Below are 19,948 nucleotides of genomic sequence, written 5' to 3'. Positions count from 1 at the left end.
TGTCTGCGTGAGTTTCCTCCGGGCGCCTCGGGTAGATTAGGAATAAAATAATTTAAATCAAATTTTACCTCAAGGTTATTCAAGAAAGTTATGAATCGCTCAGGAGTAAAAAAAAATATTAAATCAACAAGCCCTCAGCATTGTCTTTAACGTCTGATGCCACCGTTCTAATGCTCCCTGAGATTCTGGATAGTATGCAGTTGATTTAAATTGTTTTAATCCTATGCTATCCATAACTTCCTTGAATAACCTTGAAGTAAGATTGATCCTTGATCCGACTGTATTTCTGTGGGTAGTCCATATCTAGTAAAGAGTTTAAGTAACTCCTCCACAATCTTTTTAGCTGTAATATTGTATACTGGAATGGCCTCTGTAAACCTAGTAGACACATCCATTATAGTCAAAAGATATTGATTCCCACTTTTCGTTTTAGGAAGCAGTTCTACGCAATCAATTAAGACTCTTATAAAAATTCCTTAAATGCTGGAATGGGTATTGAGGGCATTGATTTTATCACCGCTTGAAGCTTCCCTATCACTTGACATGTGTGACATGACTGACAAAATTTAACTACATCTTTATGTAGTCCAGGCCAATAAAAATGTTTTTGGATTTTAGCTTAAGTTTTCTTTGCTCCCTAATGACCTCCTACTGGTACCTCATGTGCAACTCGCAACACTTCCTTTCTATACCCTACCGGCAACACCACTTGATGAACTTCTGCCCATTTTTCATCCGCCTGCATATGTAAAGGTATCCATTTTCTGATTAAGACATCATTTTTAAGATAATAACATTCTGATACACACTCAGATTCCTCTTCCGTGCATGCTTTCTGATACATCCGTTTTAACTCTATTTCTGTTGTAACTCCGTCAATTTTCCTGAACTAAAAATATCCGCCTCATCCTCCACCTGTTCTTGTTCTTTTCCAACCATCTGATCAAAAATCATTTCTGATATCTTTATCTTCACTCTTTGATTTCTCCTCTTGTCTTAACCTGTGATTTTGCGACCATGTTACTATACAATCAGTAAATCCCAAGATATTCATCTTTCAACAATTCAGTTGTTTGATTTTCCACTGGCTTATCAACCACAGTAGGCATCACTCCCACCTGCGATCCAGCTATATCTTTATCCAACATAAATTGTATTCCTGGAGAAGATAGTTTCTCTATTAGTCCTACTACCACTTCACCTCTCTTTACTAGACTTTCCAACCTCATCTTATATAATGTAACACTACTAGATTGACCAACCCCCGTATCTCTCAAAATTCTGACTTCTTTACCTACTCTTCCTGGTGCACGTGAGTAAACTTTACCAACACAAGTAAATACTTTAAAGACATCTGGCACCTTCTTATCAATCACCTCTTGATCAGGCTGTACAATCTTTTGCACCTCCTTCGCTTCACTTGGGCTTTCCTTTACCACTTTCACAAACCCCACTGTCTTATCCTGTTTTACCACATCAGCCTTCCCAGTGCTTTTCTTCAACCACCAGCACTATGACTTTACATGGCCTAGTTTATTACAGTTAAAACATCTGAAACTTTCATTTCTCTTCCACCCTGCTGAATTTCCTTTTTAATCTGAGGTACACTCTCCTTATTATCTCCCATCAGATCTCCTTTACCTCTACCACTTGAGTATTTCTCTTTTCCCCAGTTTCTATCCCTCATAGGCTGAAAATGATGTCGGAAAGCAAGCTTTGGTTTATTATCTAATTCATAATCATCTGCCATTTTTGCTGCTCACCTCGCAGTTTTAACCCTCTGCTCTTCCACAAGAGTTCTCACTACATCACAAATTGAATTTTTAAACTCCTCCAAAATTAGCATTTCTCTAAGAGCTTCACACATTTGGTCTATTTTCAAAGCTCTTATCCACCTATCAAAATTACTCTGTTTGATCCTTTCAAACTCCATGTATGTTTGACCAGAGTTTTTCCTCAAATTTCTAAACTTTTGTCTGTAGGCTTCAGGACTAGTTCATATGCAGCTAAGATGGATTTTTTGACCTCCTCATGCATCCCAGATACCTCCTCTGATAGTGATGCAAACACTTCACTGGCTTTACCTACCAACGTTGTTTGAATCAGTAATGCCCACATGTCCTGTGGCCATTTCATTTGTTTAGCTGCATTCTCAAATGAAATGAAAAAGCTTCTACACCCTTCTCATCAAACCTTGCCGATGCTTGGACATATTTAAATAGATCCCCACCAAGCCTTCGACTATGTCGCTCTTTCTCACTATCCTCATCACTATCCTCAAACTGTACATTTCTCTTTTCATTCGCCAATTTTAACTGAATGTCACGTTTCGTGGCCATTTTCTGAAGTTCAAAGTCTCTCCCCTTTTCCCTTTCTTGTCTCTCCTTTTCTTTTTCCTCTCTCTCTTTTTTCTTTTTCCCTGATCTGTACCTCCCTTTCTCTCTGTTTCTCTCATTTCGTATTCAGCTGCTTTAATTCTTTTTCACGTTCAAGCTGCTTGACCTGTAATTGAATTCTTGCCATTTCCAATGATTCTGACTGTGTCTCAGGTAATTTTAAATGCCCGGCTACCACCACAATTACCTCTTCTTTTCGTATTTTATCAGGCAATGTTAACTGCAGTGTTTTTGCCAAAACTAAAAGCCTTTTTTTAGTCTCTGTTTGTAAGATACTGTGTGTGACCTTCTCCGGCCCCCAAAAACTTCTGAGACTCTGAAAGAACAGTTGTCCACAACACGCTCCCTACTTAAACTGGAATACATCACCTGAAAAGCAAACACAAATATGTTCACCCCTCACTGTCTTTAAGCTCACTAAACCAACCCAATCACAAAAGCTAGACTTTTATCCTGGACGAGCCCCCAATTAGTTATGGGCCAGGGTTTTAAAAACTCCAAAATATATCATGGAGTTCACCTGACCTACAACTGTTTATAGATTATGGTTATGATGAGCGCTTGCCTTTCATGTATTATCTAACAGAGGCCTTAAGCACTTTTAATCAAAAACAAAGTTTATTCCACGAATGTAGTTAACATTTTTATAAACACATACAGCAAGTATTTTTACCAACTACTAACATAAATATCCCACACAGCTACAGTACTCTATGTAACCCTTAATAAATTTCCCCCTTAAACTGTTCCAATTTAATAACAAGATCCCATAAACCAGCAACCCCTTTACAAAGGTGTGGCCCAGCACACAGCACACAAGGCCTGGTTTGGATGCTCTTGTGTCCTTTCCAAAAAAACAGGTTTGAATTCCTTCTAGAAAACAGTCGTTTCTTTTCAAGTTATCAAGCAGTCTGGAAGCAGCTTTTAAAATGCAGAGAAAGAACAAAAAAAACATCTTTTTCAACCTGTGCAGAACAAAACCAGCTCAAACTCAACCGCCTCAGAAACGAAAGTAAAACTCAGAGCCACAGCCCAGCTCCACCCACACAATGACATCACTGAATCCATGTGGTCGACAAAAACATTTCTTGAAGGGACACTCCCATGACAATATGCATAGCACTATATCTAGTTGGTTGCACGACCTCCGACCAGCAGGTGGAGACAATGATCCACCATGTGACTCCACAGATCAGGAGTCAGTTGTAAGTCGTACTAGAGGGCAGTCTCATTAGAGGTAGCTCCATGAGAATTCACTAAGTCGTTACCATTTGTATTATAGTTCGTTAGTTATCATCCCACGTGTTAATTTTGTTATTAAACTATCTTACTAGTCAAAGAACCAGATGTTCCGTGTGCATCTGGACCACGGCCACAACACAGAACATAACAATGTGCTGCCAATTACCCACTCACTATCCAAAATCCCTGTCTCCTTCCACAATTAGCTAACCAGCTCAGTCTATTCCCCGAGCTTCAATGTTAGCTCACAGCCTCTGATGAGGGGCATTATCATGACTTTTTCACCCCGCCAGCGATGCCCACATCCCATGAAGGAATATACTTTTTTTTTCTTTTTAAATTTTAGAATACCCAATTATATTTTTCCAATTAGGGGGCAATTTAGCATGGCCAATCCACCTACCCTGCACATCTTTTTGGGCTGGGGGGGGGGGGGGGCAAAACCCATGCAAACACGGGGAGAATGAGCAAACTCCACGCGCACAGTGACCCCGAGCCGGGGTCGAACCTGGGACCTCGGCTACCGTGAGGCAGCAGGGCTAACCCACTGTGCCACCCTGCTGCCCTGAACGAATATACTTTTAAAATTAGCATACCGCCCTTGTTTTTGTAGTCTGTGCATCTGTAAACAGAAGAATAAATTTTTTTTTTTAAAGACTCAAGTTTGATTTTGATTACTAAGTGAACCCAGCTTCTGAAAGCAGTGGGACTTTCAGTATGACTGAATTGGAAATCAGTTCACTGATGTACTCATTACAGCACTATTCAAAATTAGGCTTGCTCGCTCCCAGACAGCAGGACAGGAAAATGATAACCGATGTTGGATGGAAGTAAATCTTTCAAATGTGCTTTGCCTACTCTGTGACGCTGTTGATTGGGACAAATTAAAAATTATTAAAATAAAACTACCTGGAGTGGCTGCCACCAATTTCCTTTTTTATGATGTTATGAATTGAATCCACAATGGAGAGAAGCACAGCTGTTGTACAGGCAGTGTAGACCGCCTTTAGTAATATGTCTATGTTTGAGTTGATTTTCTTTCAGATCATTCGACAGTGCTGCAACCTTCCAATACCTTTGCTCTTCTCCAGTTCTGGCCTCTTGATTTTAATGGCTTTACTATTGGTGGCCGTGTCCTGGACAGCTTGAGCTCTAGAATGTCAATTCCCTCCCAACACCTCTGTCGCTCTTGAAGACGCTTCTTGACACCTAATTCTTTCACCAAGCATTCGGTCACCTCTCCTACAAAAGGGGTTTGCACTGTTGCTCCACAGTGCCAGGGCCCCAGGTTCGATTCCCGCTTGGGTTACTGCCTGCCTGCACGATCTCCCCGTGCCTGCGTGATTTTCCTCCATGTGCCCTGGATTCCTCCCACAAGTCCCAAAAGATGTGAGGGGCAATTCTCCAAAATGGAGCCCAAGCGTTCTCGCCGTCGTGAACGCCGTCATGTTTCACGACAGCACGAAACAGGCACGGGGGGACGACCGATTCTGGCCCCCTCAGGGGGCCAGCATGGCGCTGGAGAGGTTCACGCCGCTCCAGCCTCCCTTCTCGGCGCCAAATGGGCGCCATGCCAACCCGCGCATGCGCGGGGGACTTCTTCAGCGCACCAGGCCCGACTCAACATGGCGTCGGTGTTCAGGGGCCGGCCACGCAACAAATTAGGCCCTGGAGGGAGAGAGGCCGGCCCGCCGATCGGTGGGCCCCGATCGCAGGCCAGACCCCATTAGGAACTCCCCCCAGTGAAGGAGCGCTTTTCCCCGCCCCACAGGCCGCCCCCCCCGACCCTTCGCACAGAGTTCCCGTCGGCAGCAACCAAGGATGAATGGCGCCGGCGGGACTCTGTCGCATCCACGCCTGCTCGGCCCATCCGGGCCGGAGAATCGACAAACCCGCCAATTCCAGTGGCTCGCGGCCAGCGCCGGTTCAAATGGCACCTCGGAGAATCGCGTGCCAGCGTTGGGGCATCGTGGCGCAGTTGCGGCGATTCTCTGGCCCGGCGCGGGGCTCGGAGAATCTCCCGTGTTGTTAGGTGAATTGGACATTCTGAATTCTCCTGCAGAGTGTCCGAACAGGCGCCGCAGTGTGGTAACTTGGGGATTTTCACAGTAACTTTAGTGCAGCGTTAATGTAAGCCTACTTGTGACAATAATAAAGATTATTGCTATTATTGTAGCTCTTCACCCAGTTCGACATCAGATTTTATTCAGGCTTCTCCTGAGAAGTGGGATAAAAGGGGATGCAGCCATGTGTCGGCCTCTTTTGGACCTGGCCTGTGCCAGTCTCCTTTGATTCCGGCCTGTGCCAGCCCAACTGCAGCATAACGACCAGACAGCCAAGTTCAAGACCAACGATCGCTACCTGACGGATGAGCCCAGCAGAGACAGAGCCACTTTCTTCAAACCAGCCAAGTGAAATCCAGATAAAGGCCTTATCCACTTGCACAGTGCTGGTCGCCTGAAGTAAAGTACAGGTTATTGTAGTTTATAGGTGTAGTTTAACTTGTAGTATATTGTGCTTGCATGTCAAAGTAACCCTTGTTTGTAAATAAACCATCTTTGAACTTGAACTGACTAACTGGTTGTGTGGTCATTTGACCGATATACGGGAAAGCCTTGTGGTTCAGGAAGAGGAACAGAATCACCCACAGTATTGGCGACGCTGTTGGGACATAACATCATATCATAAAAAGAGCTTCAGTATCATATTGGCGACTCTAAAGGGCAACATTATTGGTGACGCTGGTGGGATAGTATTCCATTAAATTGGCAACATTGTCAATTTCCCTGTCTCAGTAACCTCAACAAGCCTGGTCCCTGACAATGGCATCAGCTTTGTCCTTCATTGCCGCCTTTTCCCTTATTTAACAAGAGGGATAACATTGGTTTAAAATTTAATACTTTGCTGAGCAGCGGGCTGAACAGTCAAAGATGACGCTCTCATGCATTGTTTAGCAAAACTATTAAACAGGGGATAGCCAATCTCGTATCAACACGGCATATGGCCAAGTACCCACCTGCAAATTTCACGATGGGGCCGTAGCTTCTGCTGATCAGAGGAATCTTTTTTCTTTATAATTGTTTATTATTGGGTTTTTGAACAAAGTATATTTACCGTTATGTACACAGGATAAGAGACATATATATATACATTACACATATATAGAAGAGAAGGGCACACCCAAACATATCAAAGAAAAGAAAATAGTAAATACATTTTGTTTTAAATACAAAAAAAATAAAATGGAAAATAGAGTATTGTGCACCAGCTCAACAGCAGCAACACTGTACACCTGGCAAAATTATTTACAACACATAAGTGGGACTGTTGCTGTGTTGGTGTTGTTGCTTGCTTCTCCTGGACGGATCTCGCTGCCGTCTCGCGCTCGCCTCCACTTCTGCCGTTCCTCCCGTCTTTCGTCTTTATTCTCCTCGTGCCCTGCTCCTGGAGATGCCATGTTCGATATTGTATCCCGTGCCTTCCTTCCGGCTCTCATTTCCCTGCCTTCCCCCCCCCCGCCCCCCCCCTCCCCACCTCCCTGGTTCTCCTCTTTTGTTCCCTGTCTCTTCCCTCTCCCCCCCCTCCCCACCCCTCTCCTGTGATTCGCCTTTTAAGAGGAATCTTAAGTCTCTTCTCCAGCTCATTCCTCTGAGCTGGAGGCATTGGGTTTACGTCCCAGAGACTTGAGCAGAAAAAGATAGGCCGACACTCCAGTGCAGTGTTGAAGGAGGACTGCAATGTTGAAGGATGTTGAAAATCAGCAGCAAAATGGCAGCATGCAACATCGGCCCATTGACACGGGCCTGCACCAGCCCACCTTTCCTTCGGTCATCCGCAGGAGTTCCTCCTGCCTCTGGCTATTGCTCAGCCACCTCTCCGTAATTCAAATATCGTGGTGCAATTTCCCTCACAGGTACCGAATGCTTGCCTCCTGATCGCTTCTTCCCCCACCTGATGCAGCAGCACGGTAGCACAGTGGTTAGCACAGTTGCTTCACAGCTCCAGGGTCCCAGGTTCGATTCCCGGCTTGGGTCACTGTCTGTGTGGAGTCTGCACGTTCTCCCCGTGTCTGCGTGGGGTTCCCCCAGGTGCTCGGGTTTCCTCCCACAGTCCAAAGATGTGTAGGTTAGGTGGATTGGCCATGCTAAATTGCCCTTTGTGTCCAAAAAGTTTAAGCGGGGTTACTGGGTTACGGGGATAGGGTGGAGGTATGGGCTTGAGTATTGTTCTCTTTCCAAGGGCCGGTGCAGACTTGATGGGCCGAATGGCCTCCTTCAGCACTGTAAACTCTATGATTCTATGAAGGGCAATCGTGGAATAGTTCTTGGCAAGTGATCAAGTCACAATTCCGCTCACCATTTTGAGGGAAGTTCAGCAATGAGCCCCACACATTATGTGGGATATGGTGCAATTCACCGTTAATTGGTAAATCCTGCTGTGGAACATGTTTGGAGTTTGATTTAATTTCACGTGATTTTGTCTTTTACTTCCATTCTATTTATAGAGTCATAGAGGTCCACAGCACAGAAAAGGCCCTTCGGCCCATCATATCTGCACCGGTCAAAAACAACCACCTAAGTGGTTCCAATCCCATTTTCCAGCACTTGGACCACAGCCTTGTATCCCTTGCTAGCGCAAGTGCACATCTAAATACTTAAATGTTATGAGGGTCTTTGCCTCCACCACCCTGTCAGGCAGTGAGTTCCAAACTCCCACCACCCTCTGGGTGAAAAAGGGTTTCCTCACATCTCCGCTAAACGTCCTGCCCTTATCTTAGCCCCCCGGCCATTGATCCCTCCACCAAGAGGAAAAGTTTCTTCCTCTCTACTCTATCTCATAATTTTACACATCGCAATCATTCCCTCCTCAGTCTCGTCTACTCCAAGGAAAACTACCCCAGTCTATCCAATCTCTCTTCATAGCTAAAATTCTCCAGCCCAGGCAACATCCTGGCAAATCTCCTCTGCACCCTTTCCAGTGCTGTCACATCCCTGCTATAATGTGGATTCCAGAACTGCCCACAATACTCTAGCCGTGGCCTAACCACTTACCATCCCACCAGTTTTTGTAGCATCTGCAAATCTACCGAGCAACCTTCCTACATTCATTCATAAAATAATTTCTATAAACCACAAATGGCAAGGGCCCCAACACTGGGCTCTGTGGGACCCCACAGGCCATAGGCTTCCTGTCCAAAAAACACCCCTCTAACCATCGCCCTCTGCTTCCTGTCACTTTGTTAATTATGGATCCAATTTGCCAAATACTCTTCAATTCCATGGGCTCTTACCTTTGTGATCAGTCTTCCACGTGGGTCCTTATCAAAAGCCAAGTAGACTACGTCAAATACATTTCCCTTATCTACACACCTGGTCACCTCTTCGAAAAATTCAATCAAGTTGATCAGGCATGACCTTCCCTTAACAAAACCATGCTGACTGTTCTTGATTAACCCCGGCCTCTCCAAATGCAGATTAATTCTGTCTCTCAGAATTGCTTCCAATGGTTTCCCCACCACTGAGACTGACTGGCCTGTAGTTTCTGGTTTATCCCTGAGTTGGCTGCCAAGATGCCAAGCTGGCATTTCCCGATCGGGCTGGGACGCCCTGTGCGGGTGTGGGATGCGGGGGTGGGGGAGGGTGTTAAGGGTGGCCCAGAAACCCCCTTTTAGTGAGTTGGGAGGCTCGTCTTGGGGGATCCAGAGTTCAGGACACCATTTGAAAATGGCGTACCAATCTCTTGCTCCACTGAAGAGTTCCGGCAAGTGAAGCGCCTCAGTGCAGAAAACGGGGATATGTGCGGTCTTGGCTGCGCGATCCCTGCTGAGGCCCCCACTCTAACTCGAGCGACGTTTGATAACGTTGTGTTTCTCGGCGCTGCGAGCACGGGGAAACACGCGCCTATACGTACTCGCTCTGATACTTTGTTCCCATTTAGTCAAGTCAAATCCAAGGTGTCATTATAATAATAATCTAATAATCGTTATTATTGGCACAAGTAGGCTTACATTAACACTGCAATGAAGTTACTGTGAAAACCCCTAGTCGCCACACTCCGGCACCTGTTCAGGTGCTCAGAGGGAGAATTCAGAATGTCCAATTCACCTAACAAGCACGTCTTTCGGAACTTGTGGGAGGAAACCGGAGCACCCGGAGGAAACCCACGCAGACACAAGGAGAACGTGCAGACTCCGCACAGACAGTGACCCAAGCCGGGAATCGAACCTGAGACCTTGGCACTGTGGAGCAACAGTGCTAACCACTGTGCAACCGTGCCGCCCAGCGGTGGTGAACTGGCAGGCAGAGCCTGCGGGAAACTCCCAGCATAACCCGCCACAAATGGCAATTAGAAAATGTTCCATGCGATAGCGGCCAGAGCCTCGTTCCCTTAATGCCGGTTGGCACTGGCTTCGTAGACAGTGGCCCGTTCACGATCATAAAGGTAACTTAGATCTTCTTACAACCATTACAAGCTTAGAAGACCAGGGTGTCCTGGTTGAAATGCCTTCCTGAACTAACTCACATTAGTTTGATATTCCTAAACCTGATGGTAGATGGAGGTTGGTTGTTGATTATTTATCCCTCAATAAAGTTTGTGCGCCTCATTCTGCTTAACAACAGAATTCTGCTGAACTTCTGTCTGGTATTGGAAGGGCGAAGTATGAATCAGTTATTGATCTCGCAAATGGCGTTTGGCCCCAATCGAAGCTGATGGGCTAAAAGTAGCTTTGACAGCTCCTGATGTCTGGACTCGCGCTTAAAAGTCACTCAGGAAAATCGGAAACCCTGGGAATGCGGTCAGGAACCCCACAATCAGACCCTGACGGCCATTTTGGAAGGATTCACAATACATTCTCACTCAGGGAAAATCCACTAGGCAATGAAGGGCCACCTCCTATCACCGTGAAACATCTGGTGGGGTGTGCAGTAAATCCCACCTATTGTATGAGTTAACATAGGACATACATATGGTGTAGAAGGAGGCCATTCGGCCCATTGAGTCTTCACCGACCCACTTAAGCCCTCACTTCCACCCTATCCCCGGAACCCAGTAACCCCGCCTAACCTTTTTTTGGACACTAAGGGCAATTCAGCATGGCCAATCCACCTAATCTGCACGTCTTTGGACTGCGTGAGGAAACCGGAGCACCCGGAGGAGACCCACGCAGACACGGGGAGAACGTGCAGACTCCGCACAGACAGTGACCCAGCGGGGAATCAAACCTGGGACCCTGGCGCTGTGAAGCCACAGTGCTAACCACTGTGCTACCGTGCTGCCCCTAAGGCTTGGATGAAAACAGCAAAGGGGTTCGGTTGTGAATTGCTTGACAGATACAAATTGTCCTGATTATAATATCTTGAATGGCGCACAACAACTTGGCCAATCGTGTGTCAGCAACCAGAGGGACACGCACGTAGATGGTCTTGCACTTCCTGGTTTGTTCCAGCGCAAGGACCTGATTGGCTGATTTCATTTGCCAGACCGACCGAGGACCAGCTGAAATAGGCATTTCTTTAAAAGGAGAATCCAGATCTAATTGACCAGGTATAATTGAGTTTTCCAGGCTGTTAATGATGTTGATATTGCGATGCCCATTAAAGCTACGGGACAGCTAAAAATTAATTATTCTGGCTAATTGGATGACATATTCTAAACAGCAACAAACTGTCGGGATCAAATTTGCAGCCCACATTTGCGATAATGCTCTCCCTATGCATTTACAATCAATGGGTTTACAATACAGTTAATCCACAGGGGGGGGTATCTCTCCTCATTCTGCCTATTGTGTTTCTTTGCAAATATTTGGATCCAGCCCTGTTTGGGCAAGCTTACAATTTGTTACTCGAACAGCATCAATGACCATTCATCTCACTAACGCCAATGAATGAATGCATCACTGTTCTCATTGTCCGGTTATAATGATCCCTGACGTTACAGTAAGCATGGACTCGCGTCTGCGTCTAGATGCTACGGTACCAACAATAACATCATTCACTTGATTTTTGACAAGGGTCGATTGTTATTCTTCTCCGTGGCTGTCCGATATTGGGATGAAGAATTTCTGATGGAGGAGTAGGAAGCACGTTCAATTAATTTTTAAACAAGCTGCATGCATGGATTCCCATTGGCTAGTAAGGCCATTAACTATCAGAATTCATTGGTCATACAGGGGTACTTATGTTTCTTTGCCTGAATGCCTCTGGTTATTGATTGCTATTTGTTGCGAGTGATGGCACCCTTCCTTGTTCACATTCCTACTGTCCTTACGCGGATGCAGTCTCGGCTTCTGCATTAGAACATAGAACATAGAGCATTACAGCGCAGTACAGGCCCTTCGGCCCTCGATGTTGTGCCGACCTGTGAAACCCCTCTAAAGCCCATCTACACTATTCCCTTATCGTCCATATGCCTATCCAATGACCATTTGAATGCGTTTAGTGTTGGCGAGTCCACTACTGTTGCAGGCAGGGCATTCCATGCCTTTACTACTCTCTGAGTAAAGAACATACCTCTGACATCTGTCCTATAACTATCTCCCCTTAATTTCAAAGCTGTGCCCCCCCATGCTAGCCATCACCATCCGAGGAAAAAGGCTCTCAATGTCCACCCTATCTAATCCTCTGATCGTCTTGTATGCCTCAATTAAGTCACCTCTTAACCTTCTTCTCTCTAACGAAAACAGCCTCAAGTCCCTCAGCCTTTCCTCATAAGATCTTCCCTCCATACCAGGCAACATCCTGGTAAATTTCCTCTGCACCCTTTCAAATGCTTCCACATCCTTCCTATAATGCGGCGACCAGAACTGCACGCAATACTCCAAATGCTGCCGCACCACAGTTATGTACAACTGAAACATGACCTCATGGCTCCGAAACTCAATTCCTCTACCAATAAAAGCTAACACACTGTACGCCTTCTTAACAACCCTCTCAACCTAGGTGGCAACTTTCAGGGATTTATGTACATGGACACCGAGATCTCTCTGCTCATCCATTCTACCAATAATCTGACCATTAGCCCAGTACTCTGTCTTCCTGTAATTCCTTCCAAAATGAATCACCTCACACTTTTCTGTATTAAACTCCATTTGTCACCTGTCAGCCCAGCTCTGCAGCTTATCTATGTCCCTCTGTAACTTGTAACATCCTTCTGCACTGTCCACAACTCCACCGACTTTAGTGTCATCTGCAAATTTACTCACCCATCCTTCTACGCCCTCCTCCAGGTCATTTATAAAAATGACAAAAATGACACCAGTCTGAACATTTCCCATCAACCACCATCCTTTGTCTTCTTCCAGCTAGCCAATTTCTGATCCAAACTGCTAAATCACCCCGAATCCCATGCCTCCGTATTTTCTGCAATAGCCTACCGTGGGGAACCTTATCAGCCGCTTTACTGAAATCCATAAACACCACAGTCAACTGCTTTACCCTCATCCACCTGTTTGGTCACCTTCTCAAAGAACTCAATGAGGTTTGTGAGGCACGACCTACCCTTCACAAAACCATGTTGACTCTAATCTCTAATCAAATTATTCCTTTCCAGATGATTATATCTCCTATCTCTTATAAACCTTTCCAAGACTTTGCTCACAACAGAAGTAAGGCTCACTGGTCTATAGTTACCGGGTTTGTCTCTACTCCCCTTCTTGAACAAGGGGACAACATTTGCTATCCTCCAGTCTTCTGGCACTATTCCTGTAGACAAAGATGACTTAAAGATCAAAACCAAAGGCTCAGCAATCTCCTCCCTCGCTTCCCAGAGAATCCTAGGATAAATCCCATCCGGCTCAGGGGACTTATCTATTTTAACACTTTCAAAAACCGCTAACACCTCCTCCTTATGAACCTCAAGCCCTTCTAGTCTAGTAGCCTGTATCTCAGTATTCTCTTCGACAACATTGTCTTTTTCCTGCGTGAATACTGATGAAAAATACTCATTTAGCAACTCTGCCGCACTCTAGGAGTACGCTGCGCCGATTATCCACCGCCTCAGGCTATTACCTGAGACCCGCCCCGCAATGCTTCGTCCCCTGACCGGCCAAGTTTTCGACGGCGTGGGTTACGTGTGCTCACACTGTTCATGAACTCGGTGTGGTGGCTGCGGACTCAGTCCCGGGCCACCACAGTCAGGGGAGGGCCGATTGGCAGGCAGGGGGGGCTTCATTCGGGGCTGTGGGCGGGCGGTCCGGGGCATGCGAGCGGTCGGAGGGGGCCACTGCTTTGGCGGTCCAGGTCCACGGGTTGAGTCTATCATGGAGCACAGCGCGGCCGCTGTAGGCCGCCGCCGTGCACATGCCTCTGAACTGGAAGTGCTGAGGTCCATATCGGCAGCTAGATGTGGGAGCTCTGCCCTGCCTCCCTGCTAGCCCTCAGCAAAACGGTGAATCAGTGGCCATTTTACAGCCCATGGATTCCAGATCCTAGCTGACTCACTTCCATGAGAACGTTTCTCTTCAAGTCAGTCATTGCCTTTTTTGTTTTGCAATTCACCTAGCATGGTTGTAATCTGGTTCTTTACCCTTCTGCCAATGGGAACAGTTTCTCCCTATATAGACCCCTTGTGGTTTTGAAGTCGTCTATCAAATCTTCTCTCAACTTTCTCTTCACTAAGGAGAACATCCACAGCCTCTCATCCCCGGGACCCATCATCCAAATCTTCCTTTCACCCTTTCTCATGGCTTTACATTCTTCCTGAAGTTTGGTGTCCAGTATTTAACACAATACCTCAGTTGAGGCCGAACTAAATACAGGTTAGAAGTCAACTCAATCTGCAATAGTGGGTGACGTGGCGAAGGATTAGATCATTAGTTAACGTTTGAACATACCTGGCCTGCCTTCTCTCTTCTTTCTTCTTAGTACGTCCCTCAGAGTCAACGATGACTTGTTTCCACACTAAAAATGAGTTCTCAGATGGCTGACAGGCCCAATGTTTGAGCTATGATCACAAGTGATGGTGGTTGGGGGAATGGGCAGTTGGGGTTCCCGAGTTGCTATGTGCTCCCTTCACTGTCAATGCTTCTCCTCAGCTTTCTCTCGGTGATGAAACTGGAGGTATTGAGCTCCTTCCCCGATGCGTTTTCTCCACGTCGAGCTATCGTGGGCCGGAGATTCCCAGATGCTCTTGGGGATGTTGCTCTTTTTCAAGGAGGCTTTGAGGGTGTCCTTTCAAGCATTTTCTCTGCCCTCCTGGGGCTCGCTTGCCGTGTTGCAGCTCCGAGCAGAACGTCTGTTCCGGGGATCGAGAGATGTTTAATGTAAGGCCCATGCTCACGCATGCCTCAGTGAGGGCGTTGACGATGGCTTGGAGATCGGCCTCTGAAAATAAATTCACGGTTGTTCTTAAGTTTAACTCTACTCCAGCAGGGAGCCTGCTGAGGATGAGATGGAGTATTGTAGCAAGGAAGATCGAAAAGAGCATCGTGTGATGACACAACCTTTCTTGACGCCAGTCCGAACATGAATTTCGTCAGTGGTGAATCCATTGGTCGGGATTCGGATGTGCACGTCATTGTCGAGCAGGCGGAGATGATGACAAATATTTGGGGGCAGCCAAAATGGAGGAGGACATTCCATAATCCCTCATGGTTGACAGTGAGGAGGAAGATCATGTACAAGGGTTGATGCAGTTCCCAGCATTTCTCTTGTCATTCCCGCACAGGGATAATCTTGTCCATTGTCCCATTTAGTGGGAAGAATTGACACTGGGACTCTGAGAGGAGCTCTTCAGCCACACGGAGAAGGCAACTAAGGAGGACTCTTGTGATGACCTTCCCTGAGGGCGGCAGCAGGAAAATATTTCTGTCGTTACCGCAGTCGGACTTGTCACCTTGCTTGAAGATGGTCAGGATTACAGTGTCTCTGAGACCTACTGACGTGTTCTCTTCCTTCCAGATACGGGAAATGAGGTCATCTCTTCGAGCTAATAGTGCTTCTCTGCCATGTTTTAGTGATTCAACACCCAAATGTCTTCTTTAGCTGTCAGCTGGTCTTTTCCACCTGGTGCTGGGTTGGGGTTGTGCTGAGGTCATGGTGGGTCGCGTGCTGTGGGGTGGATTACCCCACATCGGATTCAGAGTCTCTGTTAAGGAGGTCTTTGAAGAGCCCCTTCCAGGGGGCGCTGACTGCCCGTTTAAACGCCTCACCGATAACTTTCCTGAGCCGTTGTTACTGTTTCCATCGCTGCTTTGGGCTACACTGATGTTGATCACAAAATGGATTACAGTGGACCATTCAGCAGTCACCGGCTCCTGTCATGGTGGAGGTGATATGCACGTCCTTACAGTTCCTTGCTCAGACAATGATATAGCTTCACAGTGCATGGAGCCAGGGTGTTGCCACGAAGCCTTGACTTTCTGACAGAACAAGGTGTTGGTTACGACCAGGCCGTGTTCTAGGCGTCATGTGAGGAGCAGGGTACCGCTGGTGTTGGATCTCTCTACCCCTCGCTGCTGATCACACCTCCCCAAAGGTCCGTGTCCTTTCCATCTCCGGTGTTGAAGTTACCAAAGAAGATCAGCTTGTCGCCCTTTGGGACTGGCCCCTTATTGTTAATGGCCACCTTGGTTCCTCTCTCACAGTGAATGATCCCATTGCTCCTGTCTCGCTGTTAATGACTCTATTGCTCATCTCTCACTGTGGATAGTCCCATTGCTCCTCTCTCACTTTTCTAAATTGAGGTCTCTGCCTCCGGATTTTCTCTTAAGGCCTTAAGACCACAAGGCATAGGTGTAAGAAGTGGCCACTTGACCCATCGCGTCTGCTCCGCCATTCAATGAGATCATGATTAACCTGATATGATAATCCTCAACTCCACTTTCCTGCCTTATCCCCATGCCCCTTGATTCCCTCACTGATTACAAATCTGTCTGTCTCAGCCTTGAACAAACTTAATGACCCAGCTTCTACAGCCCTCTCTGCGGTAAAGAATTCCACAGATTTACTACCCTCTGAGAGAAGGAATTCCTCCTCATCGCTGATTCAAATAGGTGACCCCCCTACTCTGGGACGATGCCCTCTGGTCCTGGACTCTCCCACAAGAAGAAGCAACTTCTCAGCATCTACTCTGTTCAGACCCCTGAGAATCCGATATGTCTCAATGAGGTTGACTCTCATTCTTCTAAACTCTAATGAGTACAGGCCCAACCTCCTCACCCTCTTCTCATTGGATTGGATTGGTTTATTGTCCCATGCACCGAGATACACAGTAAAGTATTGTTCTGCGAGCAGCTCAGACAGATAAGAAAATCCCTCCATACCCAGGATCGACCCAGTGAACCTTCTCTGGACTGGCTCCAATGCCAGTATATCCTCTCTTAGATAAGGGGACTAAAACTGTTCACAGTATTCCAGGTGTGGTGTAACCTAGTGCCTGTTGTCGATTTTGCAAGACTTTCCTATTTTTACAACCCAAGTGGGCAGCACGGTAGCACAGTGGTTAGCACAGTTGCTTCACAGCTCCAGCGTCCCAGGTTCGATTCCCGGCTTGGGTCACTGTCTGTGCGGAGTTTGCACTTTCTCCCCGTGCCTGCGTGGGTTTCCTCCGGGGGCTCCGGTTTCCTCCCACAGGCCAAAGATGTGCAGATTAGGTGGATTGGTCGTGATAAATTGCCCTTAATGTCCAAAAGAAGATGGGGTTACTGGGTTACAGGGAGAGGGTGGAGGCGTGGGCTTAAGTGGAGTTGCTCTTTCCAAGGGCCGCTACAGACTCGATGGGCCAAATGGCCTCCTTCTGCACTGTAAATTCTATGATTCCCTTTAAAATGAAAGCCAACACTCTATTCGCCTTCCCTATTCCCACCTGAACTTGCACGCTAACTTTTTGTGATTTACGTACAAACTCCCTCTGCGCTGCAGCTTTCTGCAGTCTTTCTCCATTTAAATCACATTCAGCTCCTTAATTCTTCCTACCAAACTGCATAACTTCACACTTTCCTCCATCTTTTCACCCACCCTTCTCAGTGGTGGCTACTCCCTCCTGGTTCTCTTTTCATCTGCTCTGGCCAGTGCTAAATTGTGACCAGCAAACGTCCTGTCATGCTGATATCCATAGTGAGAGAAACTTAACCTTGTGCTCAGGGTGTTTAGCAAAGTTGCTCATGTCTCAGGGGCGGGATTCTTCGACCACCCCCCCGCCGGGTCGGAGAATCGCCCGGGGCCGGCGTCAATCCCGCCCCAGCCGTGCTCCGAATTCTCCGTCCCCCGAGATTCAGCGGGGGCGGGAATCGCTCCGCGCCAGACGGCGGGCCCCCCGCAGTGGTCGGCGGGCCCCCCGCGGCGATTCTCCGGCCCGCGATGCGCCGAAGTCCTGCCACTGACTAGCCTCTCCCGCCGGCGTGGATTAAACCACCTCTCTTACCGGCGGGATCGGCAGCGCAGGCGGGCGCCGGGGTCCTGGGGATGGGGGAGGGGGGTGGGGTGCGCGGGGCGATCTGACCCCGGGGGGTGCCCCCACGGTGGCCTGGCCCGTGATCGGCTGGGGGAAAAAAATCAGGACAGCCAACATTGAATTGTAAAAGGCAAAATCCTTCTGGCAACTTTAACATGTTGGGGGAGCTAATGGAGTGTGTTGATGAAGGAAGTTCAGCGTGTGTGGTATATTTGGATTGTCAAAGGGAATTTGGCGATATGCTGCAGTGCTGTCAATGTCCCACAGATTACTTAAGAATAAATTCGATGTACATTTGACAGAGAACAGGGTCAAAGATTATTGGCACGGATTTCAGATAAACAATCAAAACTTTCCAGCAATGGGCAAGATATCTACACAGCAAAACTGATTACAGTTAATTTTTTTCAGAAAACCATAATGTTGAACTTAATATCTGGCATTATAGCTTAGATTTCTTTGGGCAGAGGGGATACATTTCACAAAGCTTTTTATCCTGGAGATTGTGCTTATGGCTAATCATCTCCCAGAGGAAGCTTAATAAGTTAATAGCAATTTAGATATGGACTGCTGAAACCTGCAGGCTGTTGCAATACTTGGATGCTTGCACTGTTCCAACTTAAGAGCTGGGAAGATGAGATAACTCAGGCGACTCAGTGAAGAGGCTCGTCCATATCTATTGGTCCCTCAGGGCCTAACTCTACTGACACCACAAGCTTTCAGCTCCCTTGAAGTCAAGCAACAGCAGCTGCTCTATTGTTTAACTATTCAGCTTGGCTTGGTTTTCGTTTGCTAGTTCACTCTGAAAGTATTTGGGGTGAAAATACTAACTTATATTTGGCAATTATCTTATCCTGTTCCTACTCAACCCTCCTGACCATGACTTGGTTCGGAGAAAGCATAACTTGTGTGCAATACCAGACCTGGTTGAAGCGTCTCCTGTCCCCAGTCTCTAAGGTGTCGCCCCTAATTGCTCCAGGACTCGGAGGCACAGATTTAAGCATGGGGCGGGCCTGAATTTCCTCAGAGTCGCAATAAGAGTCAGATTGCTATTTTGCTCCTAGTTTCTTACCCAAAGGTTTTCTCAATCTTGTCTCGCCCAACCTTCAGACTCGGGCAGAGCGAGATCTGGTCGGTGCATCCGGGGCCCAGTATCGAGTCCACTTGTGTCGGTGAACGATTCACCTGAGGAAGGAGCAGTGCTCCGAAAGCTAGTCTTTGAAACAAACATGTTGGACTTTAACCTGGTGTTGTAAGACTTCTTACTATACTCCCTAGTAATTGACCCCTCTACCCTGGGAAAAAGTCTCTGACTATCCACTCTGTCTATGCCACTCATAATTTTGTCGACCTCTATCAGGTCGCCCCTCAACCTCCTTGGTTCCAGTGAGAACAAACCGAGTTTGTTGCCTCCACATCCTTCTGGTAGTGTGGCAACCAGAATTGAACACCATACTCCACGTGTGACCTAACTAAGGTTCTATACAGCTGCAACATGACTTGCCAATTTTTATACTCAATGCCCCAGCCAATGTAGGTGTGGTGAATGTAATATAGGTGTATATATGTTCATTCACACTGATTTTGTAAGCGCAGTAGCGCTATCCTACCACTAGGGGGAGTAGCGCTGGGAGCACTCAGGAACTTGTACTGGGCTCCACCATTGGCTCCGCCCACGACTCCTCCCCCTAGTGCAGCTGTACCCTTGTCCAGAGTCAGCCTGAGTTCACTACGAGTTCATCGACAGGTAACAGGCTGGCTCTGAAGTAAGTCGATTAAAGCCTAGATTCACATCGGAAACACGTGTCTGGTGAATTGATGGGTCCATCAATTTAATCGACTTAAGAACAGTAAAGATCGATTGTGGAATCGACCCTCAAGCCTGGACGCCTGGAACTCGACCCACAGGATGCAGAGGC

The sequence above is a fragment of the Scyliorhinus canicula genome, chromosome 4 (assembly GCF_902713615.1).
Source record: "Scyliorhinus canicula chromosome 4, sScyCan1.1, whole genome shotgun sequence".
NCBI classification, from domain to species: Eukaryota; Metazoa; Chordata; class Chondrichthyes; order Carcharhiniformes; family Scyliorhinidae; genus Scyliorhinus; species Scyliorhinus canicula.
The sequence above is the reverse complement of the archived record's forward strand: the minus strand, read 5'-3'. Positions refer to the sequence as shown.